Source organism: Diabrotica undecimpunctata, chromosome 6, assembly GCF_040954645.1.
Source record: "Diabrotica undecimpunctata isolate CICGRU chromosome 6, icDiaUnde3, whole genome shotgun sequence".
Taxonomy (NCBI): Eukaryota; Metazoa; Arthropoda; class Insecta; order Coleoptera; family Chrysomelidae; genus Diabrotica; species Diabrotica undecimpunctata.
The window spans coordinates 82964710-82990162 of NC_092808.1; the positions used below are offsets into that span (position 1 = coordinate 82964710).

At 34.0% G+C, this 25453-nt stretch overlaps 1 long non-coding RNA gene across 8 annotated transcripts in view; it reads left to right on the top strand.

The window, feature by feature from the left end:
• The window catches only part of LOC140443516 (uncharacterized), a 55246-nt gene that overhangs the window by 25711 nt on the left and 4082 nt on the right, over positions 1-25453 (top strand). For 3 of the 8 annotated variants that reach the window (XR_011951220.1, XR_011951221.1, XR_011951227.1), the window contains 3 exons: positions 882-1144; positions 14459-14738; positions 19724-23551. This is a non-coding gene — a long non-coding RNA (uncharacterized lncRNA). Of the gene's footprint in view, positions 1-881; positions 1145-5306; positions 5501-14458; positions 14739-19723; positions 23555-25453 lie in introns of those variants that run through there. The other 5 variants (XR_011951222.1, XR_011951226.1, XR_011951224.1 and 2 more) reach the window with 4 other exon arrangements.

Genomic DNA, 25453 nt, shown 5'->3' on the forward strand with positions numbered 1-25453 from the left:
TTCTCCCTCTTTGTGTGCGTGGCAGTGTCATGCGATGGATGTATGATTTGGGGTGGTTCATGCGGTATTTAGTTAGCATGGTTCTATTTGGTCTATTCAGTTTTTCAGTTTCCGTATTCAACCATTTTATAACGCCAAACCAGCAGCTTGACATCTTATATTGAAACTATTTCTACGACTGTAAAATGTCTGTTTGGCGTTATCAAACTTTGCGACTTATCGCATAAACTGTTCTGCTCTATTGCATCATAAGTTGTAGAAAATTTTATTTTAATGCAGTATAATGCACGCCCACACGTCGCACGCTGTTTAAGAGACTTCTTATTACAAATAGGTATAACAACAATAAATTAGCCAGTGTGTTACCCAGACCTAAACCCGATAAAGTATGTGTGGGACATGGACAAGGAAGAAAACTTAGGGCACAGGTTCCTGCTATTCAAAACAGAGGCAGTAACAATTGTTTTGATTGAGCAATAGGAGAGACTGCCTTAAAAACTGATCGATAGCCTTATCAGAAGTTGAGAAGACGAATGATTGCAGTTGTAAGGGCTCGTTGGGGAAACACACGCTATTAAAACCAAAAAAATGCACACAAAAATCATTTAAGTTCAATTTGTGCAATAAAGTTATTTTGTTTAAAATCCGTATTTTGTTTCAGGATGTCATCTTGGTGTTTTATTTCTTCTTAAACAGGTTTGACATCGTACTACCATTTTAATATAAATTCAAAATACTTATTATTCCTATTATGAGATTATCTAAACAATATTAACAATATATAGATTAGAGAGAAAATATTCAGATTCTATGGTTGTTCCTTTAAATATGTAGGTGTGTGTAATTGTACCATTATAAACTTACATTAACAATTATTTCAGATGGAAAAAATTAAACCGAAACCCATAAGAAAATTGCATTGCAACAACTAGAATTAGACAAACCGCTTAAAATATTTGGGCAATCGGTACTCCTAGAATTAGAGGAAGTTGTTGTGTTTCTGGAAAAGCGTGTGATAGAGGGCTACATCCAGCAATTGAAGATAGAAAACTAAATTATCGTGTTCAAAGGCCTGGTGAGCACGGGAAAGCCAAAGCCAAATCCAGCAGCGTCATTTGAAATCGTGCAAATTTAATAAATAACTGTAAGTACATTTTTCATATAGGATGTTCATTTATTCATAGTGGAATGGCGGTATTATTACTCTCTAAAACCTGCATATATGAATTTCATTTTGACTATGTTACAAACATTCCCATTAAATCGAAATAAATTGCGTTATATTGATACTGAGGATTGAATTATGAAACTGAATGTAATGGTATGTACGAGTAAATGATTAAGACCGTCATTCATGGATCTGATTCAAGCGATGATCCTCCAAATATCCGTGGAGTATTCCTTTAGTAAACAAAAAAAAAATGTTACAGTAGGCGGTACAGTAGACTAGCACGAGCTTTTTACTTTTTCTATATTTTTAAAATTTAAATGTTTTTGAAATTGAATAAAGTAATTTTATTATTAATCTATGAATTATATTTTAAACAAATTATATTATATTTAAATTATTTAATGAGTTATTATGTTAGCTCCTAACGCCACCTGTTGATGTATTAAACAAAGCATACGTTGTTTACTTCTGATATTCTGACAGACCCGTCAAATTCAAACGAATTATTAAATTATAATAAAATATGAATAAATATTATTTGATAGTAAATTTAATTACTATATGAACTAAATAATATGTTTGAAAATAATAATTGCATTTATATGAAATTATTTTAAAACGAGAAGTGTGTAAAAAATTTAAACAGATGGTTCAATATTGTTATTAATTGGATGACATTTATGGCTTTTAAATTTTAACAATCTTTACTAATCGAATCTTTTATTGACAAATAATTTTTACTTCTCCTTTAGTCTGTATTTTGTTAGTTATTTTTCATGCCGTTTTTAATTTAAACCTGCTTAGAATAAATATATGATGACTAGAAACTTCCGTGGCGCTCGCTTTAGTATTTTACTATAGAGAAAAAAGTAATACAACGCCAGTATAGAAGTTTCGCTTCAAAAGTTATCTAACACTATTAATGTTAGGAAGAACGACCAGACTTGTGTCGCTTGGGCCATTTTATCAGTACTATAATATGCAGTTAACATAAACGCGAAAAAAATAATGAAAATATTTCTGTTACTGTTTTTGAGTTAAATGTCAAAGATGAGCTTTTCAATTTTACTGTGCTTTCTGTAAGTTTAACCCATTTTCTACCAGAATATCAATAAATATATTTTTTCATAAATATAACTGCAGATGACAATGGAATGAAACTAAATAAACGTACAAATATGTTTTTATTAATTTTTTTTTAAATAAACATAAGAAAAAAACGCTGTGACCATATGGTCACACAGGGAAGTTACCTATATATGTGTGGTCGGCGGACAAAAGCAGACAAGTCAATTTTTGAGAAAATTGTATTATTTATTAAAATAACTTAAAAAAAAATTATCTACCGCTGGAATAAAACAGACAAGTCAAATGTTATACCTGTGGTTCCATATCAGATGGTGATCTTTTCCATACTCACAATTTTATCCATTTTAGAGATGAACTTAACCAATCAAGTCCTTTTATCTGGTTTAGATCGGCGTATACCTAACCAAAAGTTTGACTTAACTGATTAGGTACAGTTATCAGTGAAATTGCTGGCTAGCGAAAGGACTGAGGGAGTCATGAAACAGGATATTATGTGAATGATTTATTTAATTTGTAATTTGGGTATTGATTGCATTGCGTTTCTCACGTTGCTTATCTCTTTCAATGTTTTCGTTAATCGTACACCGTGTGAAATGTGTAAGTATGCACATCTCATCAAAATCTTTTATCAAAGCAAAATACATACATAAAATTAATAGCTATTCTGAGTTTGAAAGTGGGTGATTTAAAAATGAAGCCAGGCAGAGGTAAACTATGTGTAGAACTTTCAACAAAAACGCTTTTAGATAAAGGTGAGTGATATTTTTTATTTTAATAAATGTAGATAATGCTTTGTATTGTAAATTAAATACTATTTGAATCATTCTTTAGAATCAGAAAAATATTTTGCAATATGAATAATGTCATATTATTACATATGTATTACTGTATTAGTAATAACGGTATTATGTTCTACTAAACCACTGCATACCTAATAGTTGCTCATACATACATAATAGTGAAATAGGTAACAATATTTTTTTAAATTATTTAAAGTTTTTGTTTTATTTCAGCTGGTCCATCACGTGTCCAACAAGGAGCACCTAAAAATGTTATCCTCAATCCTGAATACTCACTTGAATCGAAGTCCACTGTACGAAAGTCACTATTCACGAAAGCACACTTCGAAAAAGTACTTACCATGTCACCTAACTTTACAAAAAATGTACGAATTGTTCAAACAGTCCACAACTGCTCCCAAATCTATCAAAATTTATTCACAGGAATTTAAAAAGCTCAACCTTGGATTTAAAAAGCCAAAACTTGATACATGTTTTACCTGCGACAAATTTATTATGCAATTAAAAATTTGTACAGACGACCAGAAGGAAAAAATCTCTTCAGACCACAAATCCCACCAAATGGAAGCTGATAAAGCATATGATGAAAAAAGGAAAGATACAGAACCTGCCAAAACTGTTCCACATTTAAGGACATACACTTTCGACCTACAACAGTGTTTACCAACTCCAGATTTAAAGTCATCGGTTGCATTTTATAAGAGACAGTTGTGGACGTTTAATTTGACGGTTCATGATAACAGTACAGGAAAAGCTGTTTGTTACATGTGGTATGAATCTGTTGCAGGCAGAGGAGCAAATCAGATAGCATCTTGTCTGTACAAACACCTGCAAACGATCGTACCACCTGAGACAGAACATGTAATTTATTATTCAGACACATGTGGGGGACAAAACCGTAATTCTCATGTATCAGCCATGTTTACGTGGGTTCTGCATAGATCCTCATCTAATATTAAGCTAATAGATCATAAGTTCATGGTACCAGGCCACAGTCACTTGGAAGGAGATACTGATCATAGTATAATTGAGAAAAAAAGAAGAAAACTGAAATTCAAATATTTCACCCTTATGATTGGATGCAACTTGTACGTTCAAGCAGCTCTAAATTCACTGTTATGGAAATGTCACAAACAGACTTTTTTGATTTCTCATCTTTACTTAAAGGTTGCATGGTACTAAGGAATAAAGACACTGATGGTTGTCAGTTCCGATGGCTGGACAAAAGATGGCTTCGATATACGAAAGACTTGGCAATCGTTCAATTCAAAGACAGCCTTAATAGAGAAGACCCATTTAAGATTATTGATTTCAACAGAAGAGGGGGCCAACTACCGTCGGAAGTTGCAATTATAACAAATCAACCAGTCCCTATTTCTAGAGAGAAAAAAGCAGACATTATCTCGCTACTACCTCTAATTCCTACCTTATTTCACAGTTTTTATCAAGGCTTGCATACTAATGCTACAACTCAAAATACGCACCCCGATATTGTAAGTAGTGATGATGAAGAAATAAATTAAATTCAAACTTGATGCTTTTGTTCTTTTAATATTGTATTTTTAATGTTTACTTCGTAACAGGTAATATTTATGTTCTTTTTTTATTTTAAAATTAGCACTTTATTTGTACCTTATAAGTCAATAAAGAGAGACGTGCCTAACTGGACAAGTCAATCAAAATCCAAAATATTTAACATTTTTGTTGTTTTTAATTTGTACTGTAATACATGTATGTTATATACATCATTTTAACCAATAAAAGCTACATTTATTTATGCGTTTAATTTTAAAACAGTTTTTTTCGCTTCCTGAAAAAACTCAAATTTTGACTTGTCTGCTTTTGTCCGCCGACCACACATATATACATTATGTATTTACTACTGTGTATGAAAAATTTCAAAACACTCAATGCAAAGTCCTAAATTACATTTTTTACACTGTGTACGTATCACAGAAGAACATCCTTCTCCTGCACACCTACGTCTTTTGCCGTTAGGAACTGGAACAACAAGATGGTCAATTTTGTCATATCGTAGATTGTCGGACACTCTATTCATGGACAGACTATTCCCGCTGACTGAAGCCTTACCAGGACGTCTAGGCGGTACTCCATATTTCCGCAAATACATCTGTGCAATTTCTCGGCGGAAAACTACACTCGCGATCATAAAATCCGGGTCACCTTGAAAATTTCAAGTTTCTTGAATATTTTTGCATCTGTTGCAGTAATAACCTTTTTTTTAGGCTAATGTATTTTTTATTTGTCATCAATGTTTGTTTTTATTGAAAAACAGAAAACAAACCAAATTGTTGAAACAGACATACGAAAGAAAAAATGAAAAATACAGAACGTGGTAAAACATCGATGGAATTTCAATGACTAATATCGTGTATTGCCTCCCCTTGCTATTGTACAAGACCGAAACGCCACGGAGTAAGTAAGTAACGTAAAACAAATTGATAAAAAGGTGTATCAAATGTGTTTATAATATTATGTAAACACAGTAGAAAAGTTTAAAAAATCGTTAGTATAACATATTAATACGTGGAATAGCCAAACATATAATACGATGTTTTACTAAAAATGTATACAAAACGGTCAGACCACTCAGGTCACTGGTCCATCTTGGTCAGGACTCTCGAAATGCCATACGTTTGGGTTTGAAGATCATATTACGGCTCGTCCTCCAGATGCACATCGTCAGGGGTTGGTTTATAATATAAGTCATTTTTTTTTCAAGCCCCATTGTTACATGACGTGGCGTGATATCACATAAAAATTAATGAAAGGAACAAAATATATTTATCGCTGAGGTTAAACATATTTTGTCTACCTTTGACAAAGTAAATACATAAAAAATTAACATAAAATCAGTATTACTAGATTAACAATTAGATACAATATTTATGAGCCCCTTACTATACCTAGTAATGGAGTATGAAAACAAATCTTATCTTATTGTAGCGAGATTAAATAAAACGAGCGGTTCGAATTTATATAATTACATTTATTTATAACTTTACAGTTCGGTAGTATCTCAACAACTAACTCTACTTCTAACATTGTTACCTATATATACCAAAAGTATTATGTTCGAGAATATTCTGACGTAGTCCCACCTCTAATTCGCCTACGTGACCGGTTATTCTCTCTCGCACTCGATACACCGCGAAGCTTCGAGAAGGGTATTAGAGATGCAATGCAACCGTTACCTGGGCCATGCCGAGAGCATGTTCGTAACACTGCTCCCCTCTTAAATCTGATCGTCCCGATCAGCAACTCTATATGTAGGCACAGGATGGCGGAATCTACAGGACTCTCCAGCTCTGCATGAACCCTTTAGAAAGAAATAACAGTCTACTGACTTTGAAGGATACGATCTCATCGGGTTAATGCAACACACAGTAATTCGTACGCCGGTTTCTCGGAAGATTACTTCAAGCATGCTTCTGACAATCTTCCAGTCCAGATTATCTAGTGCATGGCCTATCTTGGGTAAGGCCAAATTCTTGATGTCGTAATTGCACACAATTTTCTTCAAATTAGTTAGAGCACGCCATATATCCTCGTAGCTTGCCCTGTCTGTATACGACTTCCTGGTCACCATATACAGCAAAGATCGAGAACCATCTTCTAATCTCAGTACTCTTCCAACTTTAGGCTGCTGGTTTTTTAACTCGTCCAAAGGACCGAATTTCTTATAAAATACGGATGAGATTCCTTTAGTCATCTCAAGATCTTGGGCAACACAGTGGGCTAGAGAGACGCTATGCGGAACACTAAAAAGATCCTGCTGAACTTCTGTGGTCACGCCGAATCTAGCACTCTTTCTCTCTGCGTAATTTGACATAAATTCATTAAAGCTTGGTCGCCGCTCATCTTTGATCTCATGTTGAAGGGTTCGTGCTTCTTCTGTTTCATTTGAGCCAGCATATGGTGCAAGACGATTTATGTGAACTAATTTTGGTTTACCTTTCGGCAACTTCTTAATTCGGTATATTACGTCATTTATTTTCTTTTTAATTTCATATGGACCTTCCCATTGTCTTTGCAATTTGGGAGACAAGCCTCGACGACGTTGTGGATTATAAAGCCAAACAAGATCACCTACTTCATAGCTTTCACTCTTGCATCGAGAATCATATTGATCTTTCATTCTGTCACTGGCTATCTGGATGTGTTGTCGGGCAAGTTCATGAATGTTGTTCATTCTTAACTTCAGGCGGTCGACACAATCTTCGCTTGCAACATGTTCTTCGGAAGGTCTGCAGCCAAACTCTAGGTCGCAGGGTAAACGAATTTCACGACCTAACATCAGGCAGGTTGGAGTCTGGCCTGTAGTTTCATTCACGGCTGAGCGGTAGTCCATTAGGAATAAATGAATGTGCTGGTCCCAATCTCTTTGATGTTCTGATACAACCTTGGACAGGTGTTTACCCATTGTTCGGTTCATTCTCTCGACCATTCCATCTGATTGAGGATGCAGGGGTGTCGTTCTGGTCTTATTGACACCAATCAATTTACAAACGTTTTGGAAAAGGGTTGACTCGAAGTTTCGCCCTTGGTCGGAGTGGATTTCCAAGGGAACACCAAATCGGCTAAAGAATTCTTTAATAAGTACCTCTGCAACGGTAGCAGCTTCTTGATTTGGTATCGCATAGGCCTCAGTCCATTTCGTAAAATAATCCATGGCTACCAGGATATATTTATTTCCATCATTTGTCTCTGGAAGCGGACCTGCAATGTCGATTGCTACTCTTACTCTTGTCTTATACAATCAACTGAAGCTTAGTTTTTGTACCATCATCGTTCTCAAAGGTTCTATACAGAAGATCATCTTTCAGCACTAGGCAATTCCATTGGCTCCAGTAACACTTGACTTCGGGACTACATGCACTAATGTCTTGCCAAGAAGGTCTCTCACTTCGACGCATCCAATCCAATACTCTTTTTATACATGGATCATCTGCTTGAGCGTCTTGTAGTTGTTGAGGTTGCCATTGATCATTAATGACGGTGGTTCGTCTCACGGGGCAAAGTCGTTCTTCTAATTTAAGACAGTGATTACAATTTGCACTGCATGGCCGTCTAGAAAGGGCATTAGCATTTGAATGAACTCTGCCAGCCCTGTGTTCGATCTCGTAATTATATTCTTGTAATCGTTCTAACCATCTTGCCATCTGGCCTTCTGGATTACGAAATTGTAAGAGCCATTTTAGAGCAGCTTGGTCCGTACGAAGAAGAAACTCTACCATACAAGTATTTATGGAAATGCCCACAAGCCTTCACTACGCCTAGCAATTCTCTCCTGGTAACGCAATAGTTTCTTTCTGGTTTTGAAAAGACTTTGCTAAAGTAAGCGATGACTTTCTCCTGTCCATCTTGGATTTGGGAAAGAACAGCTCCTATTGCAGTGTTGCTTGCATCGGTGTCCAACACAAATTTTCCTGCCTGCCTAGGGTAGTTTAAAATCGGTGCGCTGGTCAGAGCCGTTTGTAAGTGTTCGAAAGCTCTTTGACACTCTTCGCTCCATGTATATTCTTTGCCTTCTTCTGTCAACTTTGTTAATGGCTTGGAGATGTTGGCAAATCCTTTGACAAAACGTCGGTAATATGTACATAGTCCAAGAAAACTTCTAATTTCGTGTTTATCTCTTGGTACAGGCCAATTCTTAATTGCTGCAAGTTTTTCAGGATCAGCTGTTACACCATTACTTGCTACAATATGTCCCAAGTACTTCACTTCTCGTCGAAACAAGTGACATTTCTTTGGACTTAACTTCAAATTCGCTGCCCGCAATCGTTGAAAGACTTCTGTCAGATTATTGGCATGTTCATCGAAGGATCTTCCAACTACAATTACATCATCCAAATAAACCAGGCATGTTTTCCATGTTAGACCTCTTAAAACTGCCTCCATTAATCTTTCAAATGTGGCCGGGGCATTACATAAACCAAAGGGCATAACTGTGAACTGCCAAAGCCCTGATCCTATCGAGAACGCGGTTTTTTCACGATCAGCTGGCTCCATGTCTACTTGCCAATATCCACTTTTCAGATCGAGTGTGGAGAACCAACGAGAACCAGAAAGTGTATCCAAAGTATCGTCTATTCTGGGCAAAGGATAACTATCTTTTTTAGTTACCGCATTGAGCTGTCAGTAGTCAATACAAAAACGTGTTGAACCATATTTCTTCTTAACTAGCACTACTGGTGATGTCTATGGACTATTTGATGGTTCAATTACCCCTTGTTTGTTCATATCTTTGATGATGTCTTGGGCTTCATCTCTCTTCGCAAATGGAAGTCGTCTAGGTTGTTGTCTGATTGGCTGAGCGTCTCCGGTATTAATTTTATGCTTTACTATGCTTGTTTTGCCATTATCCTTCTTATCCATGGCAAAAACATCTTGAAATTCTATCAGCATAGACTTCACTTTTTTAGTTCGTTCATCATCAAGATCTTGGCACGTTTTACTCATCGTCTCAACAAGCTCCTTTGGATACTTAGATTTCGACGGTTTCTCATTAGTATTCATGGAACAAATCGAAGCCACGGGAATACACTGTCCGATCAAAGTTCTTTTACTCAACTTAATAGCAGTTCCCTTTAAATTCATAATTCTTACAGGAACGACATCTCGAATTCTCACCAAAGCTTTTGCCGTTAGGAACTCGGAATTATTCACATCTTCGACCATCCTTAAACTTCCCTCTCGGCAGTAACCATCAGGTCTGGTCATCAAAAGTTTCTCACTATTACCGGGTATTGTTACGTCACAAGTAGTTATTAAGCCGATAACATCTTCTTTGTCTTCATGAAACGGCAACTCTTCACCACTGATCTCGAGAACTCCATCTTTGACATTCAATACAGCCCTAACTTTCCTTAGTAAATCCATCCCCAATATGAACTCGTCGGAGATATCTGCAATTAATACTCCATGTTTTACTGTGGTCTGGCCAATGGATATTGACATATTAGCCTCGCCATATGTATTAATTATCTCAGCAGTTGCTGTTCTAAGCTTTACTGTTGCAGGCGATAATTTAAGATGGCCTCGTACTACTTCTGGCCGTGCAATAGTTCTCTTTGCACCTGTATCTACCAAAAACGATCTACATTTATTATTGATACGACCCTCGATGTACAAGTTATGAATTCCACCTGAGGACGTAATGTTCACAGTTACTATGGGGGCTGTGTTTCTCGAGGTCGGCAGTTGCTCCTTGGTGTCGACCCGTTCTAGTTTTCCGACTGTTGTATCATTTTCTTGCAATTACGGCGAATGTGACCTACGTCACCACAATTCCAACATCTGGGCTCGCGTCTCTTCGGCATCGTGTTACGAACTACTTTTCGTACCATTTCTTCCAGACGTTCATCGTTTGGTTCGTCGCCTTCTTCGATGGTTCTTACTCGATGGCTCCGTGAAGTTTGACTAGCTGTTTCATGTTTCAAGGCAATAGCGAGCGCTTCATCCAGAACTTTCGGCCTTGCTAGTCATAAAGCTTTCTGTAATTCACTTTCTTTTAACCCATTGACGAAGGTATCTACAGCAATTTCTTCCAAAATGTTATCTGGTACCAACCGCACTATACGAGCAACATCTGCTTCAAACTCTTGCAAATTTTCACTTGCTCGTTGAATTCTACTTCTTAGTTGCGCCTTGTAGACTTGTTGTAGATGGGCATCTCCGTAACGTTTGTCTAGTCGAGTGAACAAGGTCTGGTAACATTTTTCTTGACCCTTAGGAATCGATCTTAGGATATCCGCAGCATCACCTCGTAAAGCAGCAGTTAAGGAAACAGCTTTTTCTTGTTCTGTCCAATGATTGGCTGTCGCAATAGCTTCAAATTGTCTAAGGTATATGGACCAAGAGGACTTTCCATCAAATGGTGGCAATTTGAATCTCATATGATGTGTCATTTCGTCTCTAGCTGATTCTTCTTTCACTACCGGATCTAAAGCTACCGTATTAATTGGTGGTAGCACTTTCGTGTTAGTTATCATGGTCTCTAATTGTTTGATCTTCTCTTCTACGTTGTTTACATTTTTCTGTATCTGATCGAAGGTATTAGAAACTTCTTCAAATTTTTCATTGTTCTTTTTAGAAGTTTCTTCCATCATTTGAGAAACATTTTCAAATTTCTCGTCAAGTCGTCGAGATACATTTTCGAATTTCTCATCGAATCTTTTGGAAACGTTCTCTAGTTTATCATCATTTTTTTTTTAGAAGATTCTTCTATCATTTGAGATGTTTCATCGAATCTTTTGGAAACAGTCTCGAATTTATCATCAGTTTTTTTAGAAGTTTCTTCTATCATTTGAGAGACGTTTTCAAATTTCTTTTTTCTGGAACTCTCTTCGATCTTCATTAAAACTGCTTCTTCTGCTGACTGAAAATGGAATGTCTCTGGGTCATCTCCATTCTTGTTAAGAACATTCTTCAGTCGTTCTTGGAGGATTTTCTTGGACCCGCTGCAATCTTCATCGCGTTCTTCTAGCTGCTCACGCAACTGTTTTACTGTAAGTTGTACTAGCAGCATCTTTGGTCAGGCACACACGTACTTTTTAAATGCTCTTTTATACAAAGATCACTACGCAGATGTTCCCGACGAATAATACTTTTCAAAAGTTCAGAAGTCTTTTTCAAAAGTCACTGCTGAATTTATTTTTTTTTACTCACACCGTAACACTAACTGTAGCGAGATTAAATAAAACGAGCGGTTCGAATTTATATAATTACATTTATTTATAACTTTACAGTTCGGTAGTATCTTAACAACTAACTCTACTTCTAACATTGTTACCTATATATACCAAAAGTATTATGTTCGAGAATATTCTGACGTAGTCCCACCTCTAATTCGCCTACGTGACCGGTTATTCTCTCTCGCACTCGATACACCGCGAAACTTCGAGAAGGGTATTAGAGATGCAATGCAACCGTTACCTGTGTCATGCCGAGAGCATGTTCGTAACATTATAATAGTTAGTCGGCACATGAATATTTCATAAGATAGAATACATTTTAATAGAAAATAAGTGTTCCCTCGAATGACTTTAAAGGATACAGTAATCAAATTGAATTCCAGTTTTGAAAATGGTTTAACTTATAATAAATTGAAACCTTCAGAAAAGATTTATTTATCTCTGGTCGACAAGCACTAAGAAAATGTTGTTTATACAAAGTCATAATGAAAATACAACATATGGAATAGTTAAGTCCATTTTCCGACTTATATTTCGCAGCCTAACATATTAGAAATTAACATTTTCTAATAATACACTAATACTGCGTCACTAATTTTCAATGAAGGCACTCTCACTACCAGACTAATACCAGTTGACAAATATTATAATTATTAACAATTAATATTATTCAAATATTAATAATATTCGTGTATAAAAACAACCGCCATAATCAAATAATATTCTTGTACACGATGTCATAATGGCATTCTCATAATCACTGCAGCTATCTTGCCATTTGGCCTGGGTTACGAAATTGTAGAAGCTATTTCAGAACTATATGACCAGTTTGGAGAAGAAACTTTCGAGCATACAGATAATTGTGAAAATATTTACATGCCTTCACCACTAGAAGTTCTCTTAAGGAAACCTAATAGTTTCTTTTTGGTTTCGATAAGTCTTTGCTGAAGTGAACCGTAAATTTTTCTTGTTCATCTTGAATCTGTTGACAAGATTCAAGATGGACCGATAACATGGCAGTGTTGCTAGCATCCGTATCCAAAATGAATTTGTCTTTTTGTTTTGGGTAGATTAATATCGATGCACTGGTAAGAGCTTTTGATGCAGTTCGTCGAAAGCTTTTGGACACTCATCATTTCATATATTCTTTGCCTTATTCGTTGAGGTATATCAAAGACTGCCATATTAGTAAATATGTTGTCAATACGTCGGTATTTGTCTGTAAGCCAAGGAAACTTCTAATGTCATATTTATCTTTGGATACTGGTCATTCTTGAATTGCTTTAGTTTTATCAGGGTAAATTGTTACACCATTACTGAATACAGTATAGCCTAAGTATCTAACTTTTAAATTAGCTGCACGAAATCGTTCAAACGCTTCCCACAGCTTCTTGGAATCTTGGAATGATTTTTCAGCCACAATTCCGTCAACCAAGTAAACCAAATACATTAGCCATATCAACTCTCTTAAAACTGCCTCCATTAGCCTTTCAAATGTACATCGACCACAAGACATTACCGTAAATTGCCAAATACTCTTATGCTTTTCTAATTTGTACTGATGCTGTTGATAATCTAAGACAATCTCTTATTTCTGTTCTAAATTTCTGATACCTAAAAATGTAGCTCGCGTCCCCTGGAAACGTCTCGAAGTAGAAAGCTAATCTTTTCGAACAAAAAAGCACAAGCGCTGCTGAACGACGGTAAAGGGTTCTTTTCAAAACACTCCCTGTCGTGTTCACCTACAACGTAGAGGATCTCACCAAAAATAAAGAGGAAATACTGGCACTTCTGTGCAGAAAATCTAACTCTGACGTAATTTGGCGCAAAAAAATTAAGATAGAATGCACCTTTTAGTAGAACTCTTACGACCAAAACACGGAACATATGCTGAAACAAACATCATCACAACCTTAGTCGTTACTACAAATCATAATTTGTACTGCCAGATCATTTTTATTCCTAAACAAAATCGATTTTGGGCCACAGTAGTAATACTATACCAGTCCTGGTGCAAAATAGGGTGGGGAAAACCAGTTATTTAATAAAAATTCTTTTCAGTCAATATTGTTAATAAGATTATTATTATTAGAACCCAGTTATGATATGAAATATGTAGTTGGTAGAAAAATTCTTGACGTAGGTAAAGCTGTGCCAAACTTGAAATGGGTTTCTAATGACAATAGCAAATATAGCAAAAATAAAAAAAGCTTGGGCTAACTTATACTCGGACCGTTTAAGAACTGAAACTAAAGTCGCATGATCACTTAGTGCAAGCATCAGCAGGTCGTACGAAACTAGACCTTCTAAGTAACTGTCATTATTTGTGTTTCACTTCCGCTGGCTGGTGATTTTTTTTAGGCAAACAGGTAGTGCTAAAAATTGTTTGCAGTGATTACGCGTACGTATATTAATTTGTATTATTGTGTGGGTTAGGTTTATTAACGATTGTTATTAATTGTGTGTTACGTTTATTAAATATGGATGTAAACACTGTTTCACTTCCAAGAAAAAGATCAGAAAAAAGACATTAATTGTCGAGGAAAAGGTGTAATAATGAACACTTATAAAAAAGCATCAAAAGAATTAGCAAAACAGGGAAATATTGTAAAATTCGCTGCTGAGGCTACAGGTAACATTATTATGTCAACAATAATATTAATTATATTTTTAAATTTTAGGTGTCACCAAGTTATCAGTATCAGTGTATAATGTTTTACAAGAACATCGTAAAAATAATGGCGAATTTAGACCACCAAAAGCATATCATAGAGGAAACAAAGTTCTCGATACAGTTACAGATGAGCATAAGAATATGATTTGTCGGATAGTTCATAGTTTCTTCTTGAAGAATAAGCTTCCAACAATTAAAAAAATTATGCGGAAAATTTCTGGAAATCCTCATATCCCTGATCTAAAGAAGACTACTTTGGGGAAAGTATTGAAATCAATTAATTTTCGGTGAGTCTGATTTTTAACGTTTTAATGAATATTCTTATTCTCGTTCGCGAATATTCGCATACTCTTGCATTTTCTCATTCGCACTTGAATTTGCAAAATTTTGTGAGAATGTTTTGCGAATATGAAAATAAATAATAAATCGAAAAAATAAATAATTTGAAGATAATATTAGGTTAATAAAATCAAAATCTATTCACTTCTCACTGTTTTTGTTGCTTAACCTCATATAATCACATTATTAGCCTTCACTACTTTATTTTATTATTTGGCATTATGTAATAAAGCTTAAGATTCAGATTGATTGAACACTATATATCAATTAAGGGTGTGGGCGCAAAATTTCGAGCCGATATGCATTTATTTTTTTCGAATCCTGAGAAAACTAATAAGTATTTTTGAAAAATTTAAACCTAGAATGAAAGATTGCATTATTACCGAGAGCCCAAAGTCTGAGAAAACTTAGTGTGATTTTTAATTTCAAATTTCTCTCTCAAAAGAAACTTTTTGGTTCCTTCTTTCGGTCCTCGGTAATAATGTAATATTTCATTCTGCGGTTAATTTTTTTAAAAAAACTTATTTAGTTTTCTCAGAATTCGAAAAAAAATGAATGCATTTCATGTCAATGTGTTTTAAATACAATAATTTTTTTCGAATCTTGAGAAAACTATTATTTTTGAAAGATTTAAACGCACAATAAAAGCTTCCATTACCGAAGAACGAAAGTACCTGAAAACTTGTATGTTTATTTTAATAAGTTGCAGCGGTGAAAAAGAACAGAAAATTTAGAGTGATTTTTAATTTCAAATATCTCATTCAAAAGAAACTTTTTGTTTATTCTAAGAGACTTTTAGCTCATTGTAATAATGTAAGCTTCTGCGTTTAAATTTTTTAAAAATATTTATTAGTTTTTCTATTATTCGAAAAAAAAAAAAAAAAAATAATGCATTTAAAACGCATTGGCCAGAAATTTTGCGCATACGTTCTGAACTGCTCCCCATAAATTTAGAAAACATAACAAAAATAGAATAAAATTTAAAAAAACTGAATATTCGCATTCTCATTCGCATTCGCGATTATCGGTAGCAGATATTAGCATTCGTATTAATGAATGTTTAAAAAATGATATTCGATACATCACTATATTTTCGCTATTTATTGAATATATTGCAGTTACTCTGAGCAACTGCATATATCGCTCTGATGATACCTAATGAGGTAGAAATACGTATAAGCTGCTTGCGGATGCCCTGCATCGAAATTAAATCTAACACTGTCTTTCTGATATCACAAAACTATATAAAAAAAAAACAGGTGCAAATAAAATTAGGCGATGAAATAATAACAATTATCACAAATAAAGGTCTCAAACAGGAATGTGATCAGTAAATTATGTGTTCACCACATGCACTTCATTGTTATTTATATACTAAACTTATAACCTAACATGTTTAAAAAAATTTAATGGGAAAATTCCAGTAGTTGGCTGAATACCATCGTTTAAAAAACATAGAGAAGTTAAAACACTTCACAATTGTATTTAGGTATATAAAAACATATAGTTAAAACTTTTACAAGTGTCGTCAAAACTTATACACTAGCATAACGTTTTCGATCTAATCAGATCATCCTCAGAGCCTTATGTAGTTGAAGGTAACAATGAATTTGTGGCTATGACATCCATATATGGGTTTACGTCTTTCCAAAATTAAATTATATGGTGACACTAGGTCGATGACATTGGATAAAATTTAATACTTGAGGAGCTACATGTCTCCGTGCTCGGTTTTTAACACGTGGTTCTTGTCAGTTAAAACGACACAGACCAACTGGCTGACGTGACAGGAATATAATTTAAGAAGACAGCTAAACATGACGAGGTATGGGTGTGTTCCGCGACTAATGTAATTTGTAAAAATTATAAAATTTTATTTTTTTGTAATAATACCTAATATCTTATTAATGAACCTTTAGTTAAAATTAAATTTGTTTAAATGATAAAATGTATTGCCTTAAATCTGCAAATCTCTATTATTGAAAAAACAACAAGTGAGTTATTAAATTAGTGGAATTAGTAGAAAATGAAAGAAATTGATGTGGTACTATCCACATAATAGTGTAAGAAATGATATAAAAAATAAGTATATATAAAAAGATTAAAATGATTGAAATGATTAAAAGATTAAAATGATTAAAAGATTGAAATCCAATGAAATTGAAATTAAATTTTTTTTATTATTTTTAAATTTGGGTAATGTGGTTGCCTAACAACGGTAAGAGACCTGGTGTGTAAATCTGTGTGAGAGTTTAAAAATTTTTAATTAGTAAAATGAATAAGCCTATTAAAAAATTTTATGAGATAATATGATAACAGAATATGATATTCTAAATATTATTATATTGTAGTTTTGATAGTGTTAATATAATATACCGTATTGTGAAGTATGTTAAAATGAATATAAATGAAGCTGAGAAAGAATGAATGAAAGTATTAATATAGGAAAGAGGAAATGTAAAATGTTGGTTGAGTAATATACAGCAGCAAGAATAAATTGGATACTAAGTTGTTGTGAACTGCATGGACAAAGTTAGATAATTAAGTATGTAAATGGAAAACCAGACAAAATGATATGTGTGTGAATATGTATTAGAGAAAGAATGAAATAATAGAGACTATATGTTGAGTTAACTGTGAGGGGATTAGATTGACTTATGTAGTATAGGTGGTAATGGAGTCCACAGACTGAAAGTGTCGAATGGATGCGTGAAGAGGACTGATGGAGGTTAATTTTAGTGATGAAGTTTAAGTTTAAAGATTAAAGTTGAAGAATTATGGTGAAGAACAGTACAAAGACAAGTAAGGTGACCCCAAGAAGTAGGAGACATGAGGAAAGAATATGTGAAGAAGTGAGTCATACAAGAACTGGCAGGAGGACGAGAAATAAGAAACTGCCATGGGATAAGATGGTGAAAGAAGAAGGGGTATGATGAATAGAAAGAAATAAAATGAGGAGGTGGACAAATTGAGGTATGGTATGTGTTATTGGGTGATTAGTAAGGAAGTTATAAAATGTTAGATGCTAGTGGGCTGGTTGGCAAAAACGAAAACAGAAGCAAAATAAAAAAGATGAAATTTAAATGCAATTATTGGAATGTTGATTAAAATTTTAATGAATTTTAGATGTGAACGATGTAGCTGCCTGCTCTCTGAAGTTAAATCGATTTTCATGTGGACATTGTAATTTTTTGCGTTTGCTTTACTTCAAGGTATTTGTTCACTTATGGAAATTTTACATATCGAAACTTATAGGCTAAATGTTTCCTCTGACCATATTAAGAGTACGACACTTGTCTAGTTCTAAGTGCATACTAATGTGATTAGAGAAAGTTTTTACAGTGTTTAGCATCTGCTGTAGGTGATTTAGAGTGGAAGCCATTAATTTCAGATTATACATATGTAACAGCTAATTAATCTTCTAAACGTCACTATGTTTTATTATTTTTGATGCTTAAGCCAGAATCCGTCTTGTTCAGTAGCCGACATAGACGGTTTATCGCTTGAGAGAACTACAGTAGACTGAACAAGTCTCCTTGTAATAGGCCCCAGTTAATTGGTTTATTTTCAGTTTCGATATAGTTTTCTTGTGGTATTTGAAGATAAATTTCAGTCTTCCAATCCGTCATGATCTATTTTAAAAAGGTCGCAATTTTATTATCGACTTTACATATTCTGATACTATTTATAAGCTGTTAATGCACATTTAATCAAAGGCTTTTTTGAGTTAATAAACATAGGCAGTAAAATATTCTTTTTCTTGGTGTATGTCCGAGTTGAGTCAAGTTGTTCTTTGCAGTCCATAGAATCCTTGGCGCATCTCATTTGTGGAAGCTCTATGATATTGTTTTGTGCACAGTGTTGGCTACAGGACACGTGACCAATTTGTACAAAGTTGGAACAAGTAATTGGGCAGTACTTGACTTGTTCCCTTAGTAGGGAATATGGGCCGTGTAGCCCAGTAGATATCCAGTTATGAACATGTTTTATGATATTCGAGAATTCTTCAGTATGTTCTGGGTTTGTAGGTTGTATAACTGTAGTGTTTATAGTTGTGATTTTTTATCCATCCAACAGAAAGTTGCTCTTAAGAGTAACTGACATTAAAAGTGATTTCCTCACACTCATGAATTTCTTGCTGGTTTGTTAGCACTATCTTCAGTAGAATTTAATTTCATATCGAACACTTTCTCTGAATGCTCAAGAATTGTAATTTGTCCAATATCCCTAAACAGTAATTTAATATTTCTTAGCCATCATTCTCCTAAGGTGTCGTTCTATTATTAGTGCTTCGGGTATTAGAACTACGTTTTAACTTCAATGCACATAATATTAGCAATTGCTGTTGCTTCACAGCAATTCTGATTAGGCAGATATTCCAACGTATGAGCTACTGCATAACTGTGCATTACTCCAGTATTCACAATTTTTAACAATTCACCTAGTTTCTTACAAGAGTTTCTTAGTGTCTACTTAGCGTCTGCTTAGCGTCTGTTTAGCGTCTGCTTAGCGTCTGTTTAGCGTCTGCTAAGTGTCTTATTATTAGTATGATTTTAATGTATGTTAGTTTATTTTTTATTACTATATTGGTATTATAGTCTTACAAATTGCCACTTTCTATGTATATGTAATTTATTGTAATGTAAAGATCCATAGGAAAGAATACTTAAGAGTATCCAGGAAAAAGAGTAGTAGCAGAAGACTAATGTAGCTAGTGCAAAAGACACCCTTAGAAAATAAAAGCATATTCTGAAACTTAACTAAACATAGACTCAAAATATAAACATTGTGAAAAAAGACTATTATATAATCATTTGTAACCAAATTTAATATAATATAACCAATAATTTTCCAAACGAATAGAGATTAATATAAAAAAAAGATAATACTAATGTTTATATAAAAACAAATTTTTATTGTTTTTTATTTGCAGGAGATGTACCGGATCTAATAGGTGAACACAATTTACCATTTACTCTTACAATCATTGGATGATGACAACCGCTGTAATATATCAAGGTACAACTTTTCAAAGTGGTTATGTGTAGAAGATCCAAGACCGCTACCGCGATTATGAAGAATGGATAATTGCATGAGTATTTGCAAATATTACCTCAGCACATTGGAGCTAAGGTTTTGTTCATTCTTGACAAAAGTATGGATGAAGCAACCGTAAACATACACGCCCAATTGGAAATACTAATTTTAACAATATTTGCCTATTTGCAATTAATTATCCGTTTATATCGTGTTAGGGATAGCATTGTGTATTTTTCTAACTAAGAAACTCTCTATCTATTCAAACTGGCTGAAGGATAACAGCTTAGATATAAAAAATTAACAATATTGTCTGCTAATGCTAGCACGCTATATATGATCATATTGCCAATTTCAACAAAGTGATATTCCACATAAACAAACTTTGATTAGTTCTTATAAACAAACTAAATAGTGACCGAAACGTGCCACGGGTTTAGGGGCGGACAACGAACCCCTTGCTATTAGTCGGGACGCCTCTCGCAATAAGCTCAACGGAACAGCTTAGCCCACTTCCATCTTCGTGGGTAAAGCTTAATTATCCGTTGCATAGACAATTGTAGTGATAGTGATGAATTCCAAGAAAAAGGGACCTTCCACCAGTAGAAGGTTAATATTTATCGTGTTTTTATTAGTAAAATGTTCTCTTAACACTTATTTTATTTAGTCTTTAGTTACACTTATTTTAATTTATTTATACTATCACTATTACTATAATTTATACTATCACGACTTATGATACAATATTTATTTCAGACTGACTCGAAAATCTAAATCGTCTAGACACAGTTTCCGTTTCTAGAAAGAGTAATGTATCGTTGTAGCGGTTATAATTTGCCTACCACATTGGGTATCACTTATAGGGGGTTGAAACTGGGACAGAAATTACTGGGCTGGAGATAGGGTAAGCAAACAAACCGGAACGATTGCGAATGGCTACTCTTGGTTTGGTTGGAGAGCTGGGGTTAAGGGAGGAAAGGGGTTACTACAAAGAAATAAAATCAAAAGAATACTTACATAGATTTCCTGGGCAACACAAAACAAGAATGTTTCTAAACTATTTAAATTGGACGCTGTTTACAAGAATCTTTCCGCTGGACGGAAAGAAAAACTTCTTTCATAAAAAAAAATATTTAAAGGATGAAAAAAAGGAAATAATTCTACACTTGGTTTAGAGAGAAACACTAGATATTTATTATTACTTCACCATAAACATAAAATAGGAATTTAAATTATTATTAAATTGGAAATATCTCGATTTTTCAACTGAGCTTACATTGAGATTAACCTTCAAAACCAAACAATTCAAATTTATGGTTATGTACCATATGTACGAAGAGGATAATACTAACTGCCATATGTCAAAATGAAATTTTAAAGCTTTTTGAAATATTAAAAATTTTAAAATTATTTGCATTTAAAAAGGCACATCCTAGAACGTGTCAGAGAGGAGGCCAGTAATGCTATATCAGTCCTAGTGCAAAATAGCGTGGGGGAAACCGGTTATTTCGGTTGGATCAGTTATTCAGGTTTGTAACCAGTCCTGGTGAGGAAACCAGTTAGACCAGGTATTCCGGTTACACCAGCTATTCCGGTTTGTGACGTACCCTGTATGACTTGTATAATCTAAGAATAATCTATGCAAATTGTACCTCAAATACTCAATAATAATTAATTGTAATAATAAAATCTTTTCAAATGAATACCTTCTGAATTTATGGTTATAAAATAATCACGATGTATCGCGCTTCGACATTTATTACCTACTGGTATTTATGAACATAAAGAGTTCCATAATATAATATAATTAATGGTAATAATAAAATATTTTTAAATAAATACCTTTTGAATTGTTAAAATAACCTGATTATTTTAGAACCACAAATTCTTCGTCTAACGCAGCTCCTGCACGGTAAAGCACATTAATATACCTGTTTCACGGTTGACATTCATTAACTACCCGTATTTGGGAACATGTAGCAAAATACTGGGGTGTGTAGGAGGAGAGAGGTATAAGAAGAGTGGTCTATATATATGGGATAAAATAGATAACAATTAAGTAAAGAAGTATGAAAAAAAAAATATTGAACGGAATGTGGCTAGGCTAGCAATGTAGGCAAGAGAATGACCACTAGAAACTCAAGGATGGATACGGCCAATTTGCATGCCTTTTAAAGACAGTAAATCAGGAAAATATGTATGATGGATAGAAAAGAAGATAAGAAAAATGAATAGATATAATGAAAATTAACAAAGAAAACAAATTGAGGGCGCCAGAAGAGGGATAATACTCTAAAAAGAGTAACAGTCACTCTTCCAGGTATCGTATACTGCTAATATTAATTAAAGTTGACTTAATAAACAAAAATGCTGTAAATGTAAAAAGGTAAGGAAATATTAAGAAAAAAATTATATGCAAAACAAATTCAAGTTTATTAAATATAACTTCTTAGATTCTGACAATCTCTAAGTTACCAAAAAGTATATGAAAATTTCACAATATAATATTTAAAAAAAATGTTGAAAACAACTATAATAAAAAGTGGAAAATTACACAGAATAACTCTGATATAGAGTGTACAACCTACATCTAGGTTAAAAAACAACCTTAAACAAAATAATGCTAACGTTGGAAGAACGTATAGCCAAGTAAATATATCATACTAACCTACAATATGACCAACAATATTGTTAAACACCTCTAAATTCAAATACAAACAAAATAATATATATAAATGGGAACAAGCCAAGTTAAACAATTGAAACGGTCTATTATCCTGAAGGGATAATAGCCAGAGTTAATAACGCAAGATGAAATATAAAAAAATTAGTTAAGTAAACACATAATGAAATAATTAAAGTTAATAATGAAATAAATGGTTAATACAAAAAAAAACAATGGAAGATAATCTCTGGGTAGAATTTGAGCTCAAACTTACCGATACCTTACACCAAGGGGAGTTATATTAATTAATATATATATATATATATGTTATAAAAAAAACCTATAACTGGTGAAACAAGATATATATATGTATATAGTTCTGAAGTAAAAACCAACTGTCCTCCTAGGTGAAACAGTTGTCTGGAAGGATACTCCCGAATGACTTCGGTGTCCCAGCGAAGTCCTCCTTGAGGTCCGAAATTAGCACGGAGCTGGTGCTAATTGGCTCAGTTCCAATGATTACGGTCCTGCCCTACCTCTACTGTCTGTGTCAAGTTAAGAATTCATAAAGGAGCCTTATGGGAAGCGGTGATGCCAGAACTACCGATAGACTGAGATAGGCGAGAGTAGTGGAGTTGCAGCGAAAAAGCAGGGCCGAACTGCATGTTATATTGCACATTAGACGTTTTTTCACTTAGGTAACTTTAAATTTTTTTTGTTTTTTTGAAAAATAAAAATTAAAGACATGTCTTTTTCTCACAACAGTTATTTATTAAATTTCGGCTTAGGTCATCATCAGACTCTTAAAAATATTCTTAATTGTTTAATGAACAAATTGAGTGAGTATTGTGGTAGATATTATTAGTGTCAGTAAAAAACATAAAAAAACAATAAAAACTTCTGTATATTTTAAAAAAAATACAACAGAACCATAGAAATGTAACAAATTATTTGGTTTTTTAGTTTGACATTTATATATTTACAATATTACAATTATCAAAAACTATGTACATTCTTCGTCCATATCCAAATCGGAATTGTCACTACTATCATATAAATCTATAACTATGGGAGTTACGTCTTCCATTAGACCGTCCACTTCCCAAAATTTTTTCTCCAGAGTCATTACATGTTGAATATAGTTTTTCCAGTTATCAGACGTAACATTTGAAAACGCTTTTTTTATGAGGTCCTCCATATCCTTCGCTTTGAAGGTGCTGTTATTTACGGCCACATGCCTTTTTACTTGGCTCCATACCATTTCAATTGGATTTAATTCGCAATGGTATGGAGGCAAACGAAGCACTTTGACATTATTTTGTTGTTTACAAAGTTCTTCAATTTTGTAATTATCAAAATTTTGTTTAAATTGCGCGACTACCTCCAAAAGCTCGCACTTCAGATAATTTTCTTCAAAAAATATGTCTTTTTGTCTTAACCAGTCCATAATGTTATTCTTATTCCACGATTGGTTAGGCAACAACTCGGTTTTTACACTATGATATGGAGCATTGTCCATAACAATAACCGTTTTTCGAACTAAGTTGGGCAACAGTTTGTTTTCAAACCAGTTCTCAAAACACGGACCGTCCATTTCGTCGTGATAATCAGCGCTGTTTTTTTTTGCAAGGAAAAACATTTCAGCACCGTTTACAAAACCATTTTCACTTCCGGCATGGACAAGGATGAAACGTGGTCCACGCTGAGTGGGATGCTTTAGTCCAGTACTTAGCCCTTTTATGAACGCATCTCTTGCCGAGGTGACGGTTTTGTCTTTCCATTCTCTGGAAACCGAGTGCCCCACATTGACCCATGACTCATCCAAATACACAATGTCATAGCCCTCAGCCCGATATTGTTTAATGGCCCTTAAATATCCATGCCTCCATGCAATTATATCAGGACGTTCTATTAGCACGGCACTTTTATCACGTTTTGCATAAACAAAGTTCATGTCTTTTAACAACCTGTACATTGTACTGCGGGTAAAATTTGGCAAGTTTTCGTCTTGGTTCACTTTTGGCAGAAGACGATTCAAAGTAGGAGGAATGTTTTCAAAAAAAAAAACTATGCACTGTTCGACGAACGCCGATACGAACACCTTCATCGTAAGTATAGTCTCTGGAGTTGTTTCGGCAACGGGTTCTTTTTCTGTTTGTTTTTACCTCAGAAAGCTCACCTTCTTTGTCTTCCTGTACGATTTTTTGAATCGTACGAACTGACACTCCTGTCATCGCGGATACTTTGTCGAATACAATACGTTGACTTTCATCTCGAAGCAAATTAATGTGGTATCTCACTACGTTTAAGATCACTTTTTTAGCACTCAGATGTAAAATTTGACCACTTTTAAACGGCAAAACTGGATCCATTTTAACAATATAATTTTTTACACTTGAGATTTGAGTGCGCGATGGTTATGCCTTAACCCTTGTCCGGGCAGAAGAATTTAAAAACGTAATCGGGCAGTTTGGGCTTATGTATACAGACAAACATATAATCTCCACTTCACCTAATTACACTATTTTGAAAAACATACCGCTCATTTATCTATAACTCATAAATCTGTCTGCTTTCCAAATGTGCTTTCCAAATGACACTATTGTTTGGAATGACTAAGTACATAAAGAGAATTAGAAAACTATTAATAGTCAATTATAAAGTAATCAATATTGTTTACTGTTAGGGCCTGTTAGCCCGGCTTGCCCGATAATGGAAGTTTAAGCACAATATCTTAATTATTATTGCTTTCTATTTATTAACTATTGTGAAAGTAATATTTTATAAATAATTTTGAGAGTTGACACCTAAGCTGTCAGAATTACCTGTGCCATAATAATTAACCAATTGCGTAAAACCTAATATTTTAACCACTAATAAAGACATTTTTCTAATAATCTTTAAAATCACTTCCCTGAAAATGTAACCATATTTATAAGTAATTGTAGTCGTTAAGCTTAT